The 24,428-nt window shown below is 45.9% G+C and overlaps 2 protein-coding genes across 3 annotated transcripts in view; one reads left to right on the forward strand and one right to left on the reverse strand.

Annotated features, from left to right (window-relative positions):
* The window catches only part of TOGARAM1 (TOG array regulator of axonemal microtubules 1), an 846,610-nt gene that overhangs the window by 386,922 nt on the left and 435,260 nt on the right, over nt 1–24,428 (reverse strand). The gene's annotated exons all lie outside the window — the stretch shown is intronic.
* LOC146799375 (endogenous retrovirus group 3 member 1 Env polyprotein-like) overlaps nt 1–24,428 on the forward strand; it is a 149,782-nt gene that overhangs the window by 117,354 nt on the left and 8,000 nt on the right. The window contains exon 2 of the mRNA XM_085626937.1: nt 9,387–9,620. The gene's annotated coding sequence lies outside the window, so the exon portion shown is untranslated. The remainder of the gene's footprint in view (nt 1–9,386; nt 9,621–24,428) is intronic.

The raw sequence follows: 24,428 nt of genomic DNA on the forward strand, positions 1-24,428 counted from the left end.
AGACGCTCTGCGTCTACTACTGTAATAAAGAAAGACTATGGGGCATGTTCTAAATGGAATTCCACCAATTAGGCAGTAACTGGGTTCAAATGCAGCTTCACACCTCACTGCCTTGAAAACTGATCAGGTCTTGTCCACAAACTGATCTTTGTGAACACATTTACATAAATATATAAACTTCAGTGATTCCAATGACTCCACAACACTCCTGCTGCTGTCTCTTCTTTATCCTAATGAAAGGTTAATGGGGCGGAGTTTTAGTGGCTTTACCATTCACTTCATGCCGGACAAACTGAGGGCCCCAGAAAGTCAATGAATAATTACTGGCCAATGGTCTGAATAGGCTTTATTTATTAGGCTCTCCCCAGGTTTGCAAAGTACTGAGGTTCTTCGCTCTTAGAGGGGAAACAGATAATCCAAAAGGAGCTAGAGATGTGTTATGGTTGGTACATGGAGCTAATGCCCAGTTCTCCAATTATTCAGAGTCAAACAATCTTTTTGATCCTGGCCAGTCTGTTTTCAGGCCGGAACACTCTACAGAGGCTGTGTTGGGTTCTGTTCTGTATGAACTACAGCTCTGGCTACACAAAAGCAAATCAGCTTCCTTGATACTCCAGAATCTGTCAGCAGCTCTTGATACTGTCTCCTATCAGATTCTTCTAGGTCATCTGGGTGAGGTGTGGGTGGTAGGCAGTGTCTTGAACTGGAGGAGGATTTTTTTTTCTTTTTAGTTTAGATAGCTCTCCGTTTTCTTCTGCAATTTTAGAGCTAAGCCTAACATGTGGTGTACCGCATAACTATTCCATTAGTCCCATTCTATTCAATGTGTATGTGAAGATATTGGCAACTTTGATATGTTCTTTTTGTTTCACACTTTATGAGTACTTGAACGATAGCAAACACAGGAGAATTGCCAAGACCTGGCTTGGCAGTTCGGGCTGGACTGTTCCCATGAGGCACAGGGTCAAGACTGATTTTCATATAGCTGGGTCTGAACTGAGGTGGCGAAGTGAGCTAAAAAATGATGATGGATTCAACCCAGATCTGTGACTGGGGGTGAGTGTCTGAAAAGTTTCAGCACTCCGTCCATCATCTCCTTGTGTTTGCTTTGTTCGCCCTAAGTTGGCAGGGTATGCCCAGACGCAGGTCCCTTGCTCACTTTGCCACTGGATTCAAGCTAGCCTGGCTAATGAAAGGTGTTATTCAGAAACCGGTCCCAGGATGCTTGTTTTCGGTTCAGGGAAGACCAGGCTTGGCAGTTCGGGCTGGACTGTTCCGATGAGTCACAGGGTCAAGACTGATTTGCATATAGCTGGGTCTGATCTGAGGTGGCAAAGTGAGCTAAAGAATGATGATGGACTCAACCCAGATCTGTGACTGGGGGTGAGTGTCTGAAAAGTTTCAGAACTCCGTCCATCATCTCCTTGTGTTTTCTTACTTGAACGATATTCCACTTATTGTCAGAGTATATGGGGACCAATACAAGAAAGGTTACAGAGCTGCATAATGGCAGTGGCAAAGTTGATGAAGGAGAATGAGCTTCAAATTAACACTGAAAAGAGGGGAGAGTCTGGTAATAAGCAACAATCCTGACATGTGACCTAGATCTTGGTAACTTGGGAACCTCAGACAGGCCCCCACTCCGTCAGATACATGGAAGAACTTGGGTGTAATTTCTGATTCCAGGTTTCTCTGGATTCTCAAATTACTTAAATCACAGCCTCATGATTCACTGTTCTGAAAATCTGCAGGAAGATTTCTCTCTCTTTCTAGTAAAGTGACTTAAAATGAGCATTCAGGCAGAAATAGCATCATGTCTAGATTACTTGTATTGCACTGTAATTTCTAAGTATTTGTCTGCAAATAGTTCAAAATATGGAAGATAGATTTGTCCTCTATCTGAACATGAAAGACCTCTGTATTCCATTTATTGACTAGTCTGCACTGGTAACTTTTGTGAAAGAGAATTTTGATTAGGTGCCTGTGCAGGGCCCAGGTACCTTCATGAAATGTTTTATAAATATCTGTCCTCTTGCTTTTTAAGGTCCCAGACAACCATAATCCTATAAATACCCACATTTTGGAAGGGTCCTCTAGGTTTAGCAGCAAGTAGTTACAAGTCTTAATTACCCTTTTAAAAAAAAATTGTTTCAACCTCAACAGAGCATGCTCTATCTTATCATTGGTTAGCGGTTGCAGTTGCATTCCAACGCCTAAAACGTTTTTCAGACTGACACTTTGAGGACTAATGCTTCATTGCAATCAAGCTTAATCTGCCTCTAGCTTATTCTACAAGGAAGCTCTTAAATTACTTACGCAAGTTGACGGTGCTATCAATTGCCTTCCAACAATTGCAAGCAGAGTTTCATGTTAACACTTTGCTTTTCTCCTTTTCTTGACTTTCTTTTCAGAATTTATGCCCTGCTTGACAGTGGACATCTGTAATGTGTTCAACCTCCAGGCTGATTGTCTGCTGGGTAACATACCAGGAGCTAATTATGCTCTCAGAATGTGATGATCATAATCCCAGACTTCATCATCTTGTCTGCAAGGGAATCACCAATAACAAAATAGTTGGAACTCGCCCATATTTTGTCTGATACGGACACAACTTATAAACTAACTGACCTTTATTTGTTGTCCACCATGTGTTCCTCAAACTAGGACTGTCCAACAACTCCCTACTCTTGCATGACTGGCAGAGAGTTCTGTCGCAAGACAACTATTGAGTACATTCAAAAGTATGCAATGGTATCACAGAGGAACTGTTCTTAGGTGGTGTTTGTAAGAAAGTGCCCTTTTTTGACAGGTTCAGCCACACTTTTTACCTGGTATTTGATGTGATTTCAACTGGAAGTGCCCTGGGATCCTGCAAACCTGGTCCTCAGTGCCAGATCTCTTTCTCAAAAGCTGTGCAATTGTACCACAATTGGCAATACCTTAACCACTCCCTATGAGGCCCTAGTAAGTGGTACCCCTGGTACATAGGGCAAGGAGGCTAAACAGGGTTCTTAAGGGCTGAAGCACGAATTGTGCCACGCTAAAGGGCCCCTCACCAAACACATACAGACTACCACTTCAGGCTGCGTGTCAGACAAAAATGGAAACATGACATGGCAGGCATACCTTTATATTAATGCACACAAAGAATCAAAGGGAGAGGCCCCAATGAGAGACTGTACTGCTCCCCACCTGAATATAAACTCACTAGAACTCCATTCTCAAAAAAAACAAAAAGACAGAAAGGAAGAACAAGAGAGGGAGGATTCCTAAAATGGTGCAGCAATAGTGTTGGAGCCAAGAAAGTATGCGCCCTATTCGTAAGGGGTGAGACTTTTTTTTTAGGACGAGAACCCTCACTCACCACAGGGTCACATGCTTAATCATAGGGTTTCCTCCGCACACCGGACCTGCAAGGTCCCTGGTGTGGGCTACAGCTCTTCTGAACGAGGTGTTTTGAGGAAGGGCCCAAAGAGAAGGGTGGTGACAGGCAGAGTGCAAAAAAGAGGAGACGTTGCAAAGGGATTAAGACTGTATCTAGGAGACCAAATGTCTTTATTATGCAGTCTCTTAGGACAGGATTAAAAAGGAGAGGACTAGGGGGTAATCAGCAAATATACCCCTATTTAGGTCAACATGTTTCTGCCTATCGTCGACCCCAGCCAGATTTCAGAGGCATTCTTCAAGACCAAAAGGTAAGTCACTCTGCATTCAATGTAATGAAATAACATTAAAATTGGTAGCAATGTATACTGGCCACAATGTAGCTGTAGCCAGTAAATTTGAACAATGGCACAGGAAGTGGTCATATATGGGGCGTAGTGACCCGATGGGTAAGTAGCCCATTGGCTTCTACCCTACACTCCCCTAACCTGACCTGAAAGAAGAAGATGGACATGAAGAGTCACAAAGAGCAGAAGAGAAGATCTTGCAACTAACTTGGCGCCAATCCTGCCGGACCTGCCTGCTGCCTTCGACAATTGTACTAAAAGATGACTTGTCCAGCAGCTGCTGTGTCTCCAAAGCCTGGGAGACCTACCAGCACTTCACCCAGGAACCAAGAACTCCCATAAAACAGAGGAACCGCTCCCCTACATCCTGCAGGCATCAAAGACTAAGCTGTGAGACTCCAAGACCGCGAAAACCAGACACCAGAAAGCACAACTGCACCTGAGCTGCCTCGCCCGAGCTAAAGTGAGCCAACTGTGTCAGCGCAGTCCACAGACCCTCCAGACCCGAAGCCCACCTTGGGTTTTCCCACTGCGGACTTCTCGATACCTCTTGCAGTCTCTGTTTGCAGACTCTCTCAACTGCGACCGCTCCCAGCGGCAAAGACCCGACGCCTAAGGACATCTGTGCACCAGTCGTCCCTGGCCAGTGTTGAAGAGAACCAAAGGTGTCCCCGCGCATTGAGAGGCCTGAGCCCCCCTGTTGATTCAGCCTGACTAGCCTCCCAGTCAAAACCTACAGCCTCTTTTCCTACAGACTGATCCCCATTGACGAATACTGGGCACCCAAAGCTGTACAGCACCCCTGTACCCGGCTGCTTTAGTGCCGCTGGAAGTGACTTGCTGGTGCTGTCTTGGGCTTTGGCCCATTCTCACCTTAAGTCCAGGAGATTGGTCTCTTAAGTAGCTGTACTGTACCTGAATGCTGTATTTGTTTTTCCTCCCACAGGAGAACACTGCAGCTACTTAAAAATGCACTGTTGACTTTTTCAAACGTAAAGTATTTCTCTTGCAAAACTTACTTGCCTGATCATATGGATTCTGATGCCTAAACATATATAAAGATACGTGCTATTTTTATAAATTGGTGTGTGTCTCCTTATTGACTCGTGTGCATCATTTATTGACTGTCTGTATTTGCAGATGTGTAACACTCCTCCCTGATAAGCCTAAGGATGCTCGACCACACTATCCCCTAGAAGAGCCCATTGGGATTGCTAGAGCAAGGCCTTGTCCACTCATAAGGGAACTCCAGGACTCTGCACAATATACCTCATTTTGGTATATCATATGAAGAGCTAGCTTACTACAGTGTTAATAGCAAACACATTTGTTATGTGAATTATGTGATTCATACCAGACTGGGACGAGACGCCATCTTGTGAATTTGTGGCTTGGAACCCAATATAAACTTTACTTAAGAGTTGGATCTCTTGGAGAAAAGAGTTTGAGAATGCTCAAACTCATAGCTGTGGTTCTGACTCTTAAATTATGGCTTCAAATATCCACATTTTGAGATCCCTACAGTCACTAGACAAGCGCAGCTTCTGCTTGAACGTTTCAATGTAACATCCATTATCTTCCATCAAGCCACAATCAGATACAGGACCTACTTAACCCAAGGTTCCACCTTTTTATATTCTTTCAATCCTAAAACAGAAAGCAGAACCCAAAAATATTCTCCCTTCTATGATACCAGATCTGTGCTTAACTGGAGAACATCCTGGGATCATGATGAGAATCTGAATCTGAATTTGGCTCAAGCTCCCCACGCACTTTTAATGGACCCAAGCTCTCTGGAACCCACATTCTATTTCTTTTTGCGCCCTACCACTGGTAAACTTTGGTGGAAACTTTGAAAACACTTATGGGGCTGTAGTGACCCTGAAAAGTAGGACCTTGTATTCGTAGGGTGTTCCATTTACCACACACTTAATATATTAGTGGTGAACCTCGTGTATGGAGAGGAAGAAGTAGGCTCCCTTCAGGTTGAGTGTAGCCATTCAGCAACCTGCTTTCAAAAGGGGGTTAGCATCCTGCGGGATTATCATTTTCAAGTGAGTGGATATTGTGCAGAACTTGGGAGCTTCAAGGTCAAAGACTGGTCACAAAGTTTTGTCCTTCCTGGGGATGTTAAAGTACACAGAGTATTATATTGTATTGTATTGTATTGTAATTGCACTTTTTCGGCGAGTAGCACGCTTCTCCGGAACCCATAAAAGATTAGTGGGGAATTAGTATAGTGAAAAAATAAAGCAATTTGAGTGGTGGATATGTTAGTCAGTTATTTGGATTGAGAAGGATAGTGGGGGAATAGAAGAGGTAAAAAGATTTGCATATATATAGCACTTGCTACCCCTGATGGGGTGTTCAAGCACTTTTTCAGCGAGTAGCATGCTACTCCAGAACCCATAAAGGATTAGTGGTTAATTAGCAAAGTGAAAAACTAAAGTAATTCGAGTGGTGAATATGTTAGTCTACAAGCATTGTCCTTGTCATTTTGCAAGCACTGTCTCAAGTGCCTTCTTTAATGGGAGTATGTGCAAGTCTTCCATTAATAGTTTGTGGCAGTCTTCGTTTCTTTTGTGAGAGTGGGGCAAGTGATTTGGAGGAATAATTTGAAATTCCAAGCAGTAGCTTCGGGTGATGGTGGCTAACAACCCACTGAGCTGAGGTCATGGCTTCTCAGTGGAGCAAGTATACCCACAACCGTACCCATACAAGTGTTGAGTGATAAGGGTGGAATGGAAGGAAGATCACTGTTTGTTGGTAGTGTTGCCTCAACCATGTGCACCTCTAGCTTAGGAGTGGCCATTGCAGTGAACATCTCCTTGCGAATATTGACCCTGCTTGACTTACTGTTGACCTTGACAAGACTGTGGTCGCTGATACAAAGGTCACTGGAGTTCTGGGTCCAGATTTCATTTTTAAGCAGGTTATAGAGCGGTCTTTGTCCTTATTTTATACACCATCTAAAGAGGAGCCTTCTTGAGTATCCATTCTGTGATATCCAAATGTCTTTCTGTTGTTCTGTTGGCAATGAATCCTGGCATGGTAGCAGTAGATCTGCAGAGGGGTCATCATCTGATCCAGGGCAGTGGATTGGAGATATCTCCTGTGCTGGGTAGGTGAATACTTTCCTTTTCTTTAGTCTAGGGAACACTCCGAACTCATTCAAAATGCCCTTCCAAAGGAGAGAATGCACTTCTTATGGAGTGCCTGTGTAAACAGAGGGGGTCATGTGCCAATATTGTCTGTGGTAGGGTTGATATAAATTGCCCTCTGACTAGCATTAGACTACTGTGAATGGATAGTCGTACTGTCCTCCTGCTGTGGCTCCTGTGTGTTGGTCATTTAACACTTACTTAGTTTCAAAGCTGACCTGACTTCGGTACCAAAGGCAGACTGGAATCCTCTTGGCTATTAGACCACTGGCCTCGAAATCGAGACCTCAAGGTTGCTTTTAGGCGTTGAATTATTTGTAACACAGTGGGCAGCACCAACTGGCAAGCCTTCTTTAAAGGAGGCCCTTTGGTCACAAGAGTCCGCTTTTAGGTCTGTTCCTTGCCATGGAGCAAATACTCCTTTCAAGGTCGATCCATGCGGGGGTAAGAGGACACGACGGCTGGGGTTGAGGTATCAAGTCTGAAATCAGAGGTCTGTTCCCAGGCCTGGATGCAGGTTTTCTGAGGATGATGCAGATACTTTGTCTATGGAATAATAGTTTTCAGGGGACACAGAAACTGGGATCTGCTCTTGCTGGGCTTATGGAATATCGGAGAGCCCCAACCAGCCACAGCCACACACAGGTCACCACACCGGACAGGGTTTCTATAGATTCCTACTGCTGCAAAACTGCATAGTATGTCCATCTTCTGCCCCATCTGTGCTAAATAGCTCTTTTGCAATAGAAAGGACGGCACACTGAAGCAAAGCATTTGTTTTGGTCCCTCAGAAAGGTTACAGACAAGATGCTGGTCTGACCACAGAAACTTGCTACTGCAAGCGGGGATTCAGGTTGATGCCATAATGTTTCATTTAGGGAATACCAATGGTTGACAGTGACTATCCATTTTTATTTAGGCTAAAAGGACAAAATTATATTTCGGGCCAAACAAGAGTTGACCAGCCACAAATTCTAGAACAGTCACAACATTTTCCAGACAAGCTGCTGTGCAACTATGTGGCTTCATTTTCAACCTCATTAACTTACAGCTCATTCAGATTTAGAAAATAAAAATCAGCCAGGAGAGGAGGCTGATAAGCCATTCTTGAAAATAACTTGAATTGGATGCAAATAAGGAGCCACAAAGTTGAAGGGCAAGCAAAACAAAGGAGCAATGGAACGGGGGAAAAGAGTGTAGGGGGTCTACCCCTCCCATTTAATAAGGAAAGAGAAAAATTGTGCAGTTAAAATGTAAATTGCTTTGTTAAGGTAATGAATCACTCATATTTTGTTTGTAGATATTTTTGTTAATCTGATTTTTAATGTGAGAGAGGGTCCGGTTTTACCATATAACAAATACCCTGGGCCATCCTTGTCACTCAGCAAAGCATGAACCCCTACGTAGGCCCTGCCAGCCTAATTTGTAGGCCTTTTGTTAAGTTGGCCCAAGTTCTGCACCCATCTTTACTGAACAGCAGGCTCTAGGCTTGTCTGACCAAAAATCACAGCCAGCCTCTCTCTGTGAGGCCTCCTGCTCCAAACTATAGAGCCCCCACCCTACCCGTGTGCGAAGTTCACTGGCGCAGAGTTCACGGTCTCTCTATTCTGTCGACATATAGCACATCACATCCTGGGTCTGTACATGAGAATAGAGAAGTTCCCACCGCAACAACCATCAGACCAGGGTGATGAATGTGGCGACCCAGACACATATCTAGATATATATATTTTATTCCTTTGTATTACATATTTTCTGCTTGCCCTATGCAATTTACGATGAGCGCTTGGCCTGAGAATATAACCTTTCACCTAGTCTACGTTCCGCATTTAGTAGGATAGACACGACACGTCTGATAAATGTGCGAACCATGCTATAAGTGACGTAGGTAGAAGTGGCGTGAGATGACGTTACTGTAGGCGCTTCTCATAGCCTTAAAAAGTATAAAAAGGAAGCCCACACAGTTCTCGGCGGACTACCTCCCTGTCTGTATGTAGGTAGGTGGCAGACTGTGTAGGTTTTCCTCAAAAGCTCTTGTTCTCTTTTACTTAAGTGTACTGTTCTATTTTACTTATATTCTATCATATGAAATGCCGTAATCTGCTATGTTATGTTTAACTATTATTTTCTCATTTTTTACATTTAAAATGTTTATATTGTAATTGCAGGGCTGCTCTCTTTAGACGTGAGTATTTCCAGAATTTCAGATCAAATGTGTTGTGCATTCTGAGAGAAATTATCTTGGTTTAGACGGTTTTCATAGTGCATTTGAAGATGTGTCTTTGAGGTTTAGTCTCTCTCTCTCTCAAACAATTCAATGCTTTCATGCAGAAATGCCTTCTGATTCATGTGAATGCGAAGTCACTATATTTTGTATTTTGTATTTTTATGACTTTCTCTTGAAGTTTCTTGAAGTTGCACCTTCTAAATAAATCTGTTAAATCTTTTGGCTTAGTTTCCATGGCTCACATATCTGTTTCCTTCATTTTTACAGCGAGCGTTCCCAGGCACCCCGCCTCAAGTTAAGGTGCCCCTTTTGCTCCTAAATCACTCCTTCAATCATTCGGTGAAGGTCCCCCGTGCCCCATAAGTAAAAACACTCCCTCGAACATTTGGTGCCATGACTCGGATTGGCAGCACCGGCAGACAGGAGACAGCTGGGACCGAGAGGACGCAGGCTAAACACTCGTGCTTCATTTCTGACTGAACCACAGAGAACAGCGCTCGGGTAAGTTTATGATGGCTCCCTGATGTGCTTGTGTCTTTTGGGAACAGTTTAGAGGGGCACTTGTGAGACATCTGCGTTCCTTTCGGTTTTCTTCCCAGTCTAGCTGGTCTCGCCTAAAGGACATTTTCAAGCTGAGGAAACTTGTGTGCGAAGTGGAACTCTGAGCCAAAGAGTAACGTTAAGAAGTTGTTTGAATTATGTGTTTATCTTACTATAAATAGACATACGTTATTACTGTGCCTCTCGTAGAGCCAGAGGGAAGACTGCGTCTGGCATTTTTCAGTGATCATTTTTGCTTTATCGTTGTTATAAATTGTTACCGTGCCTCTCTGAGAGCTAGGGAGGGGCCTCTGTCTAGTCACAAGGACCTGACAGGGAAGGGAAGATTGTGTTTGGCGTCTTTCAGTGGTTATCTATGTGCTTTTCTGAGAATACCCCTATCTTAGTTACATATGGAGGAGTGAACTGCGTCTTGAGTTTTCTAGCATTAATTTTGGTGCCTCTCTGAGACTCAGAGGTGGCCCACATTTAAATACTAATGGGGAAGAGGTCTATTTCCGAGTCCGCCTAGCTAACCGACTTACGGATAACTCCTGTTTAGAGTAGATTAGAAGTGGATTCCCCGGGATGATTTAGTAGATATTATAAGTATTTCTGTGGGGTTTTTTTTGTGTGTGCACCATCATGATAGAAAGCACTTTCTCGCCCTCAAGTGGCCAAAGTACGCAATTGTTGTTAAAAGGTTCCAAACACTAAAGCATGTGCATTATTTTCTTTTTAAAGCACATGTACACAATGTTCGTTAACTGCTATGCACCTTCAGGACTGTGTGTAATTTGTTAGTTTTTTTGTTTATAGGGTTTATGCATTTAATAAGTGTTGCAGCAACAATTTTTGTGACAATTGTATTGTAAGTCACAGTCTGGTGCAGCGGCTGCCCCACTAGTGAGACACTAATATCTAGGTGTATATTGATTGTTTTGTTGATTCCTTTTTATATATACATATATTCATTGTATGAGCACATTTAATGTTGACTGGCCTTATACCACTTTCATCATTAAAGGGTGGAGGCCCGCTAGGTAGGGTGTTGCTGCAAAATGTTTTGTGATCATTATATTGGAGGCCGCTGCCAGGTACAAAGACTGGTTTATTATTGAGATTCAATAACTAAGACGGTTTCAAAAGCATTTATGTATTTCCACATGTACTGATCTGCCACTGATTGCTAGTGAGATTCTGTAAGATAAAGCATCTTGAGCGCCACAATTGTCACAGGTATACCGATTATTGCCTGTGTGCACATTTGTCATTCAGGACTGCCCACCCAACCCCCTTAAATAAGTGAGGTCACCTGAATTGTGTACCACAGATCTGTCTTGTGCTTGACCACCCCACCTCCTTGACTACTGATACATCTACTGATACATAAGGGCACCAATATATATATAACTAGGGGATGCAGATGAGCCATAGTGAGCAGCAACCAGTTGATATAGTTCTACATATACTAGAAGGCAGAATAATAGCATTACACAATCCAGGTGCGCAGACACTAACTACATTGGGGGGACATCAAAGTGACCTGATAGCTAAAGCGTGGGACCTGCTGGGAGTCACATTCACACAGGGCACTGAGGTAAGAGTATCTGCACTGCACCTTGTGCAACTACGCCTCCCAGTACCAGCCAATAGACCCACTATGCAGAGCCAACACCCTACACTTTAGGGGCCACAGTATTCACAAAGCTCCCCCTCTGTATGGGGTCACTCAGGATATACCATTGCAACAACCACCGGTGCCCCCACCAATAGCTTGTACTATTGAAAACTCCTCCACAGAATACATCCAGTCAAGTGGGAAGTGTAGTAAGCAACGAGATCCCTGACCTCGCCCACCAGCACTCACTGACATCATCTCCTTCAAACACCAACTGCTTAGGGCAGCAGGGAGGTTCTCAAGATACCCACCCCCCCATTAGTCTGTGAGCATCAATCATTATTTCTGCAGGCACTCCACAACCCTAACTTGCCCCTGGTTTGTGAGCCTCATGCACCACAGCTGCAGGAACAACTGCATCAAAGCGCCTCGCCAAGTATCATAGAGCTATTACAAAGACACCCCTCCGCAACAACACACTACCCATTATTGTGGGCATATTTGCAAAACCGCTAGTTATGAGGACAATAACATTGTCAATCCGCTGCCACTTATAGCCCACTTCAAAGACAGCTCTAGGAAATCAGCGAACCACCCACACAATATCCAAGATTACAGATCACAGTACATATAAAAAACGGCTGTGTTGTTGCCCTTTCTGAGGATACATCAACATCCTCTGTTCAGGTCCCATCCCTAACGTGTACAGTCCTCTCAACACTGCTCTCAGCCCTGGGAATTGACAACACATTTGCAGCAGGGGAGGCTGACAATAACACCCAGTGAAGTTCCACCGTTACTCATTTCTACCTACGACGCTAAAGAATAATGGCAACACCACTACAACAACTGATAAAAAACTTCACAGCTCAGGAGAAGCGCATCATGAAGCATAGTAGAGAGCTACACAAATTCATACAAAATATGCTACACCCATGGCCAAAAGAAGGTCCATTCAATAGGGCAGTACTAGACCACACTACAACATTCTGGAGGCAAAGTACTCAGGTATCAAACTCAAAAAACACAGAGAGACGCTGGCTCTGTGGAGTGTCTTCAAGGAGGATGACAAGCCAGACCCAATACACACAGAACCCCCACCGGCCTATGACGCAGGTGGCATGTATCCAGAACGGGTTATCAAGGTTGACTTTGAACCCTCATCAAATGACCAGGCAGCTATAGGCCATGCCAATATTTCTGTTTCAGACCTCTCAGATGATTCATGGGACAACAGACTAGAGAGTACACAGGGCCACTATCCCTAAGCTCCCAAAGCACAGTAATGCAGGGTACAACATCTGGAATGCCAGGTCAGATTGACGCGCTATTTACAATAAAACTTACACCAGCATCCAACTCTGCAGCTCCCCAACAAGAAGAGGACTCAGAGAGCGATGGGGCCTCTAGTGTTTCACAGCACAGCTCCCGCATGCCGCTTCCCAGGCCTAACCCCTCAGCCCCCACATTCTTCACTGAGGATCATGACCCCCCCAGACACAGGGACTAGACATTACGGCCCGTTCCTCACCCCTGGCCAGTAGCATTCCAATCCACAGACACACTATAATGGGTGGCTGTCCCTTAACACTGGTCCCAAGCGAGAGGAAGACCACCTGCTACTATTCAATGAAGGAAACAGGGATAGCGAACTACACCCCTCTGAGGTACTCACTGAGGCAGATATTAGCAGGTGGAGGACAGAGCACAACTTATTTCGAAGAACAAGTAGAGAGGCAGGGGACATGTCATACGACCAGCGCTCAACAAGTCCCACTGGCAATACCGCAACCATCCGGCGGCTGTCAGTACAAGTAGGCAGGGTAAAAGATCAACTCACTGAACTACTGGATGGCATGGGCCAATTTGGTAAAGAACACCGACCAACACTCAATGAATTGGCTAGTGCTGCAGGCCCAGACGGTCTACATAGTAGAGGGGTCCCAACAATCTTGCCACAGCAGGCACCATTGATAGACTTACATCAGGAAGCCTAAAGTGTAGCCTCGCCACAGACCAACACAGCAGCTTCTCTGACAGCTACCTTGAATATACCCCAAGCTCAGCCAATAGTTGTTAGCAATAGTTCACAGATGACACCACCACCTGTGCTCATACCTCAGGCATCACCGCCAGTAGTTGCACCACCCAGACCAGCGACGCCACAGCTAGAACTAGATAATTTGGATCTCCCTAGCGTGCTTGAACGGGCAGAATAGAGGAGAAGAAGGCAGAGAAGAACAGAGATAGAAAGACTTGCAGTGTTGGGTAACCATGGGCGCCCTGATGACATCCCTTATGAATATGATGTGTCAGGTACAGCACATCTGTGCAACACCAGATCTAGGCCAATGCACCGCATGGCCCCTAGCAGGCCAACCCCGTCATTGACCAACGGTCTGACGCCAAATGAGATAGTAATACTTGGAGAAGGGTCTGACTACTATGTCAATCCATTCTCAGATAACTTGGCAGGTTGGACAGAAGCTAATGCACCTCAAATGAATGTCTGGCCTCGGGAAGGGTCTTTTTAGCCAGAAGAAATGGCCACTGCAGAAGAATGTATTCTGCAGGGGGCAGGAGATAACGATTGGGATTATTATTACATGCGCCCAGCTCTAAGGGTCTGGCAGAAATATGCACGCAGCTATGACCACACACGACCCACAGGGGTGACACACCAGATGCCCCTACTGTTTAAAAACGTCAATGACCCCCCCCCCCCCCCCCCCCATGTCCCTTGGTCACTGATGAACAAAGAAAATTTGAAGAAAAAACTCCCGCCCCTCACAGAGGGTGCTGGGAAGTGGATACAAGCCTTTGAAAAGCACACTGCAGGTGTGCCATTGGGGAAGTAAAAAGTCTGCTCACCTCCCTGATTGGAGAGGATGCAGAGGATATGTTCACACGCGTTGACACAAGACTTTCCACCACTAATACACAATGTGATGATAATCCCTTCAATAAAATCAGAGCAGCCATATGGAATCAACTGCGCCGTAAGTTTCCCGATGTCCCAGACATCGGGTCTCTGATGTCACAACAATGCAACCCACTGAAGATCCAGCACAGTACATTTCAAGAATGAAAGAAAAATGACATTAGGGGAGAAATGGGACGTGACTGGGGGCAACTGCAGATTCTTTTACCACACAGTGAAAAAGGGACTGCCCACCGCAGTACAGGACAAATTAGACGGGATAGTAGCAATGGAATGCAAACCGTAGCCAGAAATACAACACCACATCATTCACTTTAGCAACAAGCATTTACAATGCAATGGTCTCGGCATTGTTAAAGTTAGAGCTATTGGCACAGCTCATGACATTATTTTTGTTTATGTTTTTATTTTTAAAACATTTAAAGAAACGCCATTGTTATTTACAATGTCAATAGCTTAATCTCTCTCAAATGCGAGACCTATTGCATTTGCACCCACACACAGAGCCACACACACAAAGCCACCCACACACACAGTACCACCCACACACACAGAGCCACCTACACAGAGCTATTCACATAGAGCAACCCACACACAAATAGAGCCACCCACACAGAGCCACCCACGCATAGAGCCACCTACAAAAAAGCCACCCACACAGAGCAACACACACAGAGGCACACACACACATATAGCCTCCCACACACACACACAGCCCCCCGCACTTACACAGAGCCACACACACAAAGCCACACACACAGAGCCACACATACATACGCAGAGCCACATACACACACAGCCACACGCACACACATACAGAACCACACACACACACATAGATCTAGACACATACACATTGATCTTGGGAGCCAAAGCAGAAGTGGCACCGTTGTTTCGAGATCTTTGCATTTATCACTAAAAATTAAGCATTTAAAAAATAAATGACTAATAACAATTGACAGATTATCTGAAAGGTTTCTGAGGCAGGATAAGGGTTCCTGTGGGGGCGGGGGGAGGGGAAGATAAACTTTTGTTATTTAAAATATCAAGTACTTAAGGAGCAAATTTCTTCCACAGTACTTAATTTTAACTGATAGATTTTACTCAACTGTAAAGCTGCTCTTCACAAGCTGATAGTTTGGACTGGACATTCCATTTTGAGTCTGTTATTTATTGCTTTGTTTGAATCTACATTTCTAATCAATTAACCTCTGAACATAAAGCCTTCACTGCTCAAACTCACTACCATGAGAGAGTCAAATACTTACACGGAGAAACTGGAGTTATTAATTTGAAGCACAACCATACTTGAATACTTGAGACACCAGTGACAAACAACAGTACCCAGCATTGATACTGCCAACGAACCACGGACAGCCCCAACAATTCAGTAAGACAGCAATGATGAACAGTAGACACAACCACACAGCATCAACTCTCAAACAGTAGCCTAAGACTGCTCCACAAACAGGGCTTGATCGAAAAAAAAACTATTGTGGGTCAATTAATATCTCTGCTGTAGCTGCAAGCTGCTTTCTGAGCATTACTATGCCTTTAACTACAGACAATGTATTCACCCCATCTACATCAGACAAGCACTCATAATGTGTAAATACCTCAATCTACATGCAACTGATAGTGACAGGACATAATATGGTACCATGACTGAGAACAATAACCCACAGGTATGTCATCACAAGTCTCATCCTCGAGTGTTGAGCTAGCTGAGCAAGTGACTAACCAATGGAGCATGCTTCAAAGAATAAATATCTGTTCTACAGTGTGCGATGCATGCGTCTGTCACTCATTGGGACTCAAAGACATGATTCACATAAAGAAAAAGATTGCAGTACACCCAAGTGGTTTCCCCCCAGTAAGCGTGGCCTACACCTTTCAGCCCAACTTAAGACGTTATCACACTGCGTATCCCGCTCAACTCTGTCGTAGGCCCGTAGCAGCAGACATGCCAACCCTCCCGATTCAGGCGGGAGACTACCGATTTCAAGGCTAGTCTCCCGCGTCCCGATTCAAGCGTCCAGAAACCCGATTCCTCGTGGTTTCAGCTGACAGGGCTTGGTGTTGTGTAAGGTGCTAATTGTTCCAGCAATAGTTAGAGTGGGGTGCAGGGGCTCTAGAGGGGGTTAAAAACCAACAAAGCCTTGTTAACAAGCGAATGGTCTTTAAAAGACCTGTGAAGTACCCAGGGGCGCTGTGTGGTGCCCAGGAAGCTCTTTCAGCCCGGGCTGCCACACACGGGTTGGGGGTGGTAGTGTTGGTGTATGCACTGCCAGGCCAGTGCACAACACTTGCTTGCATCACCCCCTCTCTGCCTGCCATTGCGCTCCATGAAGAAAAAAACATGCATTTGCGTTTCAAATGTCCGATCCTGCAGCAGCACACTTCGAAAGCCCATACATGCCAGTAACCCGATTCAAGGCCCCAATCTCCCGATTTTTTTCTAAAAAATCTCCCACTTTGCTCTTCTGAAATGTTGGCACGTATGCGTAGCAGGTAAAATAACCATTTGGGATTAAATGAAAAGGACGTGGTTTAAAAGTACATAATACATGCTTACACCCTTTACTGTCAAAATTCAAATACCATCTCAAACAGCCCCGAAATACTCGATCTAGATAGATAAGAGGATTCGTTCAAGTTAACAAGGTTAATTCCCTTTAACAATAAAAAGGAAAATGTAACTTATGTATATCTAGACAAAGATTATAGGGTGCATTTAAACATTGAGCTCACAGGTCAGCTCACCCGGTCTCACAGCAAAAACTGTTTTTGATTAGATGACGGGTAATCGGTCTATATCTGGTATTCGTTATTTTAGGACAGTGCTGCTGCCTGCTAAACTGCCTATATGCTATCGTACTTTTTTAAATTTTATTTTAACATGAATAGAATCTCTTGCCTACTTTCTTGAAGCTCGTTTCTGTAAACCGATCTCCGAATGGCCGTACGAGTAGGACGCCATGTTCGTAGTCTTAAATTGATACACCTTAAACAAACATGGCCGCCGCGCACACGAACAAAAGAAACGGGACCGAAGTCTTCGTCACGTATCAGCGAGAAAAAGCTATAATGCGGGGTAACGTTAAATTAGCTAGCACCGCAGATGAATTATTGTCATAAGGGCGCTGCACACACAAACTAAGTTTTGGGCAGGAATCAGCGGGGCAACGCAGTGTGTGGGTTACAGTTAAAGACGTACCTCGCTAGGTCAATTGTTGACGCAATGGCCTCCAACCACCAAAAATCGTGCGCAGCCTAGTCTACAAAGGCGTCAACGCAGTCGTGGGAGTACAAGATAAACATGCACGCCATTAGGTTTACTGATGATCTAACAATAAAGTTGTTTCTTTCCTAGGGAAGAGGGCTCCCGGGGATTAGAGGCAGCGGCTCTGAGCAGCCAGGTGGCAGCCGGCCAGCGCTGTGCCAATCGCAGCTTTGCACTGCGGAGGAGGCGCCCGGCTGGATTCACAAACCTGTTCGCTAGCCGAGACCTAAAAAGCACACCACTGCCTTTCTCCGAGGTGAAGCAGAAATGCCTCGGAGAAAGGCAGCGGCGTTTTCGGATTCGGGGGCGTGTTTTTCTTTCTCTACTCTTGCCATTGGCTGGAATGTTTACATTCCAGAGGAGAGAAAGAATAAAAAAAACATGCCCCCGAATCGCAAAAAGACGGGGCTTGTTTGGAGCGACAAAGCTCTTCTCCAATGGCTGACCAGCATTTAAGAGGCCAGCCAATGGAGAAGAGGGAAAAGAAGGGGCGGGTTAAAGCCCCACTCCTAAAACATTAAGTCTCGCGAGCGAGACTGCGCAAGCGCAGCCTTCGCTAGCCGAGACCTAAAAAGGAACAGGAACAGGAGAAAAAGAGGCAATTAGCGATTGAAAATGCAGCTGCTAAATTAGTACAGCAAAAACTTAAGAAAAAAGAGGCTCCTGACACAGTCATGGTAGCTATACCAGTGAGTCAAATAACTGCTGTCACCAATTTTCCACAAAATGCCTTGAACGCACTAGGAGGTAACGCACAGGTAGCAGCACCACCCATGCAGGCACAGCCCATCCATGACTATTCACAACAACAGTCATATGCCAATGGGCAACAGCAGCAGTATTATGGTAATCAACAGATGAGGCCTAGAAATACAGGGATGCGGGGGAGAGGTAGAGGATTAGGCTTCCAAAGAGCTGCAGCACAGCCAGGAGCACCACTATGTTTCTACTGTCAGCAACCAGGACACTTTATAAGACAGTGCCGTACTAAAATGCAGGATGAAGGGACAGTAGTCGTCAGAGGACGCCCACAGCAAGCTCAGGTCCCAACACAATACCTTCAGCAGCAGCAGCCACAGGCAATTCAGCCCCAGGTAGTGTACTCCTATCCTTCTCCAGCACAGCAACAGCCAATGCAGCAGCAGGTACAACTACAGGCTCCTGTGATTGCCCAAATACAGCCTCCAATTCAACAAGTACTGCCACAGATGCTACAGTCACAACAAACCTGTATACCAAATGATGCCCCAGACGCAAGCCCTTGTACCCCAAGGGGCCACAGTGATGTCCCCTACCAGTACGTTCTCACAGGGCACCATCCAGCAGTACCGGGCTGGAGGGTATTCAAGTTAAGACAGCCCACAGACAACTCTAGTGTATCCGGTGTTATCGTGCCTCACAGATGTCAGAAAGGACCTAGTTGTGTATGTCACGATTAACAACAAAACGTATAGTTTCATGATTGACACAGGTGCTACATATTCCTGTATCAGGGAAGGAGCACTGCCAATCTCCAATCACATCGCAGACACACAGGGTTTCTCTGGGGCAATAACAAGGGTCCCTTTCACCAAGCCAGTACCAATAGAAATAGGAGGCAAATGTGTTGAGCAGCGTTTACTTTACTCAACACAATCCCCAGTAAATCTCTTGGGACGTGATCTCATGGCAAAATTAAATATGACAATACATTTTGATGAGAATGGCACAATGATTTGCTCCATTCCTGGTACACCATTGGCCAGAATGATGGCTGTCACTGTGGATTCTTCCCTAAAGGATCAGATAAGAGTCCGCCCAGTGGATGAGCAAGCATTCTCCACTGCAGTACGCATCGTTGTTGCCAACACACCAGAAATGAATGGCCGCACTGTCCAACTTCCCAAAGAATTTCTCTTTCATCCTCAATCACAGAAAATCCCTGTACCTGACAAGAATATGATCTTAGACATACACTGTCTTGAAATAACACCCACATATGGAGCTTTTTTAGCCATAGATGACTACGCCCACGCATGGGCCTGCGTCATTTTCATTGAGCCTGGACACTTGGTGAGGAACATTTCAGATAACCAACTCTTTGGTGATCCTGAGGAATATTTGAAAGCAGAGATTGTCTATCAAAATCCAGTCCCCCTATCGGTGACAGTTGAAATTAGAACACCTACTCCACCCATGCTATTTGATACCACACGTGACTCAGACCTAGCGCAGGTGCCCTCCAACTTGTGCACAACTGACCCAAACGATGTTGGTCTCATTCAATAAGCTGTGCCATTCAGAGTGACACTCAAACAGGGCGCCATACTCCCTACAGTGCGCCAGTACCCACTGTCCAAAGAAGCGGAGGAGGGCATTTCCCCCACTATACAAGCGTTGCTAGACCAAGGTGTAATATATCCCTGTGTCTCGCCGTGCAACACCAGTCTTTTTCCAGTTCGCAAGCAGAACAAAAACCAATGGAGGCTAGTTCATGATCTTCACTCCATTAACAGCATAGTGGTTCCAGAATTTCCCATTGTCCCTGACCCTCCAGTGATCCTTACTAACATCCCACCTGATATCAAATACTTCTCCGTCATTGACCTGAAAAATGCTTTTTTCAGTGTCCCATTGCACCCTGACAGCCAGTTCTTATTTGCGTTTTCATTCAAACATAGACAGTTCACGTATAAACAGTGCTTAATTTGTGCCGGTGCTTTCCGGTGCTTAGCACCGGCACTTCCTTGTCAGGGCCGGGTCTACACGTATCTGCTGTGCCCATCACATATTACATTGATGATAGTGATGCATTTTTTTATTTACCTTACTACTGGACTCGGTGCAGCCGCAGCGTGTTGTTCTACCGAGTGAGTCACGGAGCACAGTGTTGCGGCTGTGAGACTTAGTTACTCAGCCTGCCCTCAGCCCAAGAGGAGATTCATATAAATTAATAAATATAGTATGTGGATGGTGGCCGCGGCCCTGAGTTCATTCAGTATGTTGCCACTTGCCGATGTGCGGGCTGCGAGACACAGTGATTTGGGCTGCATTTTGGTTATGCGGGGGTAGGTCCTGTGCGGCAGCGCGCGCAGATTTTTTGCAGATTGCCACGCCCCAGCATAACCACCGCAGCTCACCACGGACGGGTCATCGTCGTTCAAGGCAGCACGACCCGAGGACGACTTTTGGGGCAGGGCAGCCAGGTATCATTCAGCCAGTACTGTGGTAGCAAGCAGCACCAGGACTAATCAGTTATTAAAGGCAGTCTGCAGCCATAGGGGTCAGGTCTCAGCCCTCTGAAAAAGACGGTTGCAGGAGAGCCCCGAATCAGGCGGGCTGGGGCCGTGCGAGTCTCCCCGGGACAAGGAGCGTTGAAGGAGACCCGAGTAAGAGCGGTGGAGAGAGTCCTTCTTCTACCTCTACAAGTAGGCTGGGCAGAGACCTTGAAACAAGAGGAGTGCACCGGGAGCAGCTGCAGGTCTACGCGAGAGCCCCGGGGGGACTGAGCAAGAGACCCTTGAAGCAGGAAAAGACCTTCAACCCAGGGGCTGAGAGAAACGCAAGGACCCAGGCAGAGAGAGCCCAGGGAGAAAAGGACTGGCAGCGACCTCTGGAGGACTGAGCCCCGAGTATTGAGTGAAAAGTAAAAATAAACCTAAGGCTCGGACATCCAGACAATCAGCCTCGGTGCCCCGGAAGTATGACTGCAAGTTCCTGGAGAAACCGAAACTGCAGCTTCTCTGTCCGCTGTGCACCAAGGCCATGCACGAGCACGTGCAGGTGTCCACCTGTGGGCACTGCTTCTGCGACAACGGTCTGCATAAGTTCCCCAGGTAAGACTCCTCGGATCTTGTTACCTGTTTCATAGGTGGTGGAGGGCAAGTGTGGCGATGAGCCCTGTCACAGAATGGGGGGGCAGAATGTAGGGAGGGGCTCTTGATACCCTGCTAACTCAGCATCCACAGGCTTTCCGTTGAAGTGTGTGTCCCTCCTGCACCGCCAGGGCTCCAGGGACATGGCTGCACCAACCCCCATGCAATCACACAAATTATTCATGTGGGCAGGGTATGATGATGCAGAGATGTCACTGCATGTGTAGCGTGGCCAGGCGCGCAACACCCATTGGACTCACAGGGCTTCAGCCTCCCCCCCCCCCCCCCCCCCGTCGCGTCTGGCAGCCCGGGATGAGACAGCCTCGCGGCGCACACACACAGGTCCGAGCACTTCACAGGTCTTTAAAAGACCATTTGCATGTTAATGAGGCCTTGCTGTTGTTTCACCCCTTCTAAGAGCCCCTGCAGCTCCACTCTGCCTATGGCTTAAAAGATTCAGCCCCCCCCCCCCCCCCCCCGAAATGTTTTCTCAGCCCCACCCCCCGAAATTTGGCTCTAGTTGCGCCTCTGAGCGTGGCATACAGCAGCTCCAAAGGGGTTTTACAACAAACGCTTACAGGAGGCATTTAAGCTGCCACAAACGCGTGATGTTGGATTCCAAACAGATATCCCACCACTCTTGACAATTTATGGAAGAATAGTTAAACAATTTGCCCTCACTTCAGAAAAGACTGGCGTTCCATTCGTCTCGATACTCACCCCCAGTTCTTTCTATAAGTGCGCCCCAACATCTCCCTTTCCCCACCTGATTTTTCTTTTCCTAAAGGTCATGCACAGCTCTGCTGGTGCACCTCTTTGTATCCTGCAGCGTCTTTATTCCAGAACTGTATCCCATCACAGCTCTAGCAATCACATCACAGTGCACTGGAGACTACACTGACTCAGCTCGGGTAATAGTGTACTTTAGTCACATTACAGCGACCCTCTTCCCCACCTTACCCCCTCTAACGCAGTGCTGGCGGCCCACAAGGTGCTCGAAGATTCCTTTCACCATTAAATTGCCACTGGCAGCCAAACATTGTGCTCTATTGCACCCCAGTCTTTGCCCCTAGGCACCCTTTTCTAATCTGGAGACTACACACAGACCTTCCTGTGCTCCCGACTTCTTGTCAGCTCTGCCGCGTCATTTCAGTGTCCAAGCTTAGACCCACCAATGCACCTCCACGGTCCACCCTGCCCCAGAGGCCTTCGGTTTATTCCATTACTAGATTCCACGTACAGCGCTCTGCCTATTCAATTTAACCGTGACTTCCTGGTGCCTTGCCCTGAATATTCCCGTTTTGAGTCCAAATGATAGCTCTGCCGATGCACCTCATTCCCGCCATCTGCATTCCATTATGCAGCACCGTGGCAAGCAGCAGCTGTGTCCGAGTCCACTCAGCCCTCAGAAGCAGAGTACAGTGATGTACAATTGCTTTCAGATGACAGTCCCAGGACAGGATGTGTGCTAAGGGCCCGGTGGGGGTCGCGGGGAGACACAAGCTACATTGAACATGGAGAGCAGCAATTTGCTGATCATTAACGCATTAGTAAGCTACTCATTTGTCTGGGTGAGAGGGGACGGGTCTGCTGTGAAACTTGGAACGGGGAAGTAATGGTTACTGTACTCTCGAGACAGTCTGCTTAAAGTTCTGGTACGTTTCATTGGTGCTGTTGGTCCACAGTTTTGAGAATGTCCTTATTTCCTGTTTGTTGCACCTCACCCGATGCCTCTTAGTGTAATATTTTTTATTACTACATCAGCCTTCGCCCCTCTATCTAATGCATGTATATGCCTCGGCATTACTACTTCCTTTAGTGCACACTGGTTTATTTTTTTCACCCTCTCGTTGGTGCAATAGTCATGTTACTGTTTCCACCATTTCCCTGAATTGTTACCAACAGGTGTTTGTACCTTGTATTACATCTGACTTTTACCAGTGCCAGTTGAGGGTGTGGGTGGAGCGAATAGAGTAAGTGGGTGGAGCCAGGGGGAAATGGGTGGAGCCGGAGAAAAGTAGGTGTGGCCTCTAAACATTTGAGCACCTGCACTTCATATTTTACAAATTAAGCACTGCGTATAAAAGGTTACCACAAGGTTATTGTGAGTCCCCCAGCGTGTTCAACAGAGTTGTCAAAGATGATTTGTCAAATTTCCAATGTGACAGCACCCTGCTACAATATGTCGATGACATACTCCTCTGTAGTATCACAGAGCAGCAGTGCCAGCAGGATACAATTGCTCTGCTTACAACACTAGCACAGAGAGGATACAAAGTAGACAAACAAAAACTGCAATACTGTCAGGAAGAAGTACAGTACTTAGGTCAACTGATTTCAGCATCAGGGAGAAGAGTTACCCCAGGAAGAGTAGAGGTAATAAGAAACACTCCAGAACCACAAACAGTCAAAGACAGGCAAAAGTTCCTAGGACTAGTGAACTACGTGAGACAATGGGTCTTTGACTATTCTACCATCACTGCACCACTCCTAAAAGCTGTCAAAATGGCTAAAGACAGACATAATAAGATTGACTGGACACCTGAAATGACATCAGCCTTTGTAAAATTGAAAGATGAGATTACAAATGCACCAGTGCTAGGCTCTCCTAACTACACAAAATAATTATATCTGCTCACTCACTGTAATGGACAGGTCATGACAGCAATCCTCACCCAAAAGTACCCCATGGGCCACAAACCAATTGCATACTCCAGTGGCATGTTAGACTCCGTAATGAAGGGCCACTATCCCTGTGAACAAGCTTTATCGACCGCAGCGTTTGCGGTTGAAAAAAGCACCCCCATAGTTATAGGTTCCCCTCTGACACTGTACACTGAGCATGCTGTCTTTGCGATAATACAAAAAGCTAAAACAACCCTTACCACACAAAGAGTGTCAGGCTACGAAGTCATACTCTCATTACCATCTTTAAAAGTTGTTAAATGTCACACTGTAAACCCAGCCATGTTCTTTGCCCATCCCATTGCCAACACAGATGAAGACACTCATGATTGTGCCACATACTGTCCAGATGAGTCAGGAACAGCAAAGGAGGATCCATTACCAG

This window comes from Triturus cristatus, chromosome 9 (genome assembly GCF_964204655.1).
Source record: "Triturus cristatus chromosome 9, aTriCri1.1, whole genome shotgun sequence".
NCBI classification, from domain to species: Eukaryota; Metazoa; Chordata; class Amphibia; order Caudata; family Salamandridae; genus Triturus; species Triturus cristatus.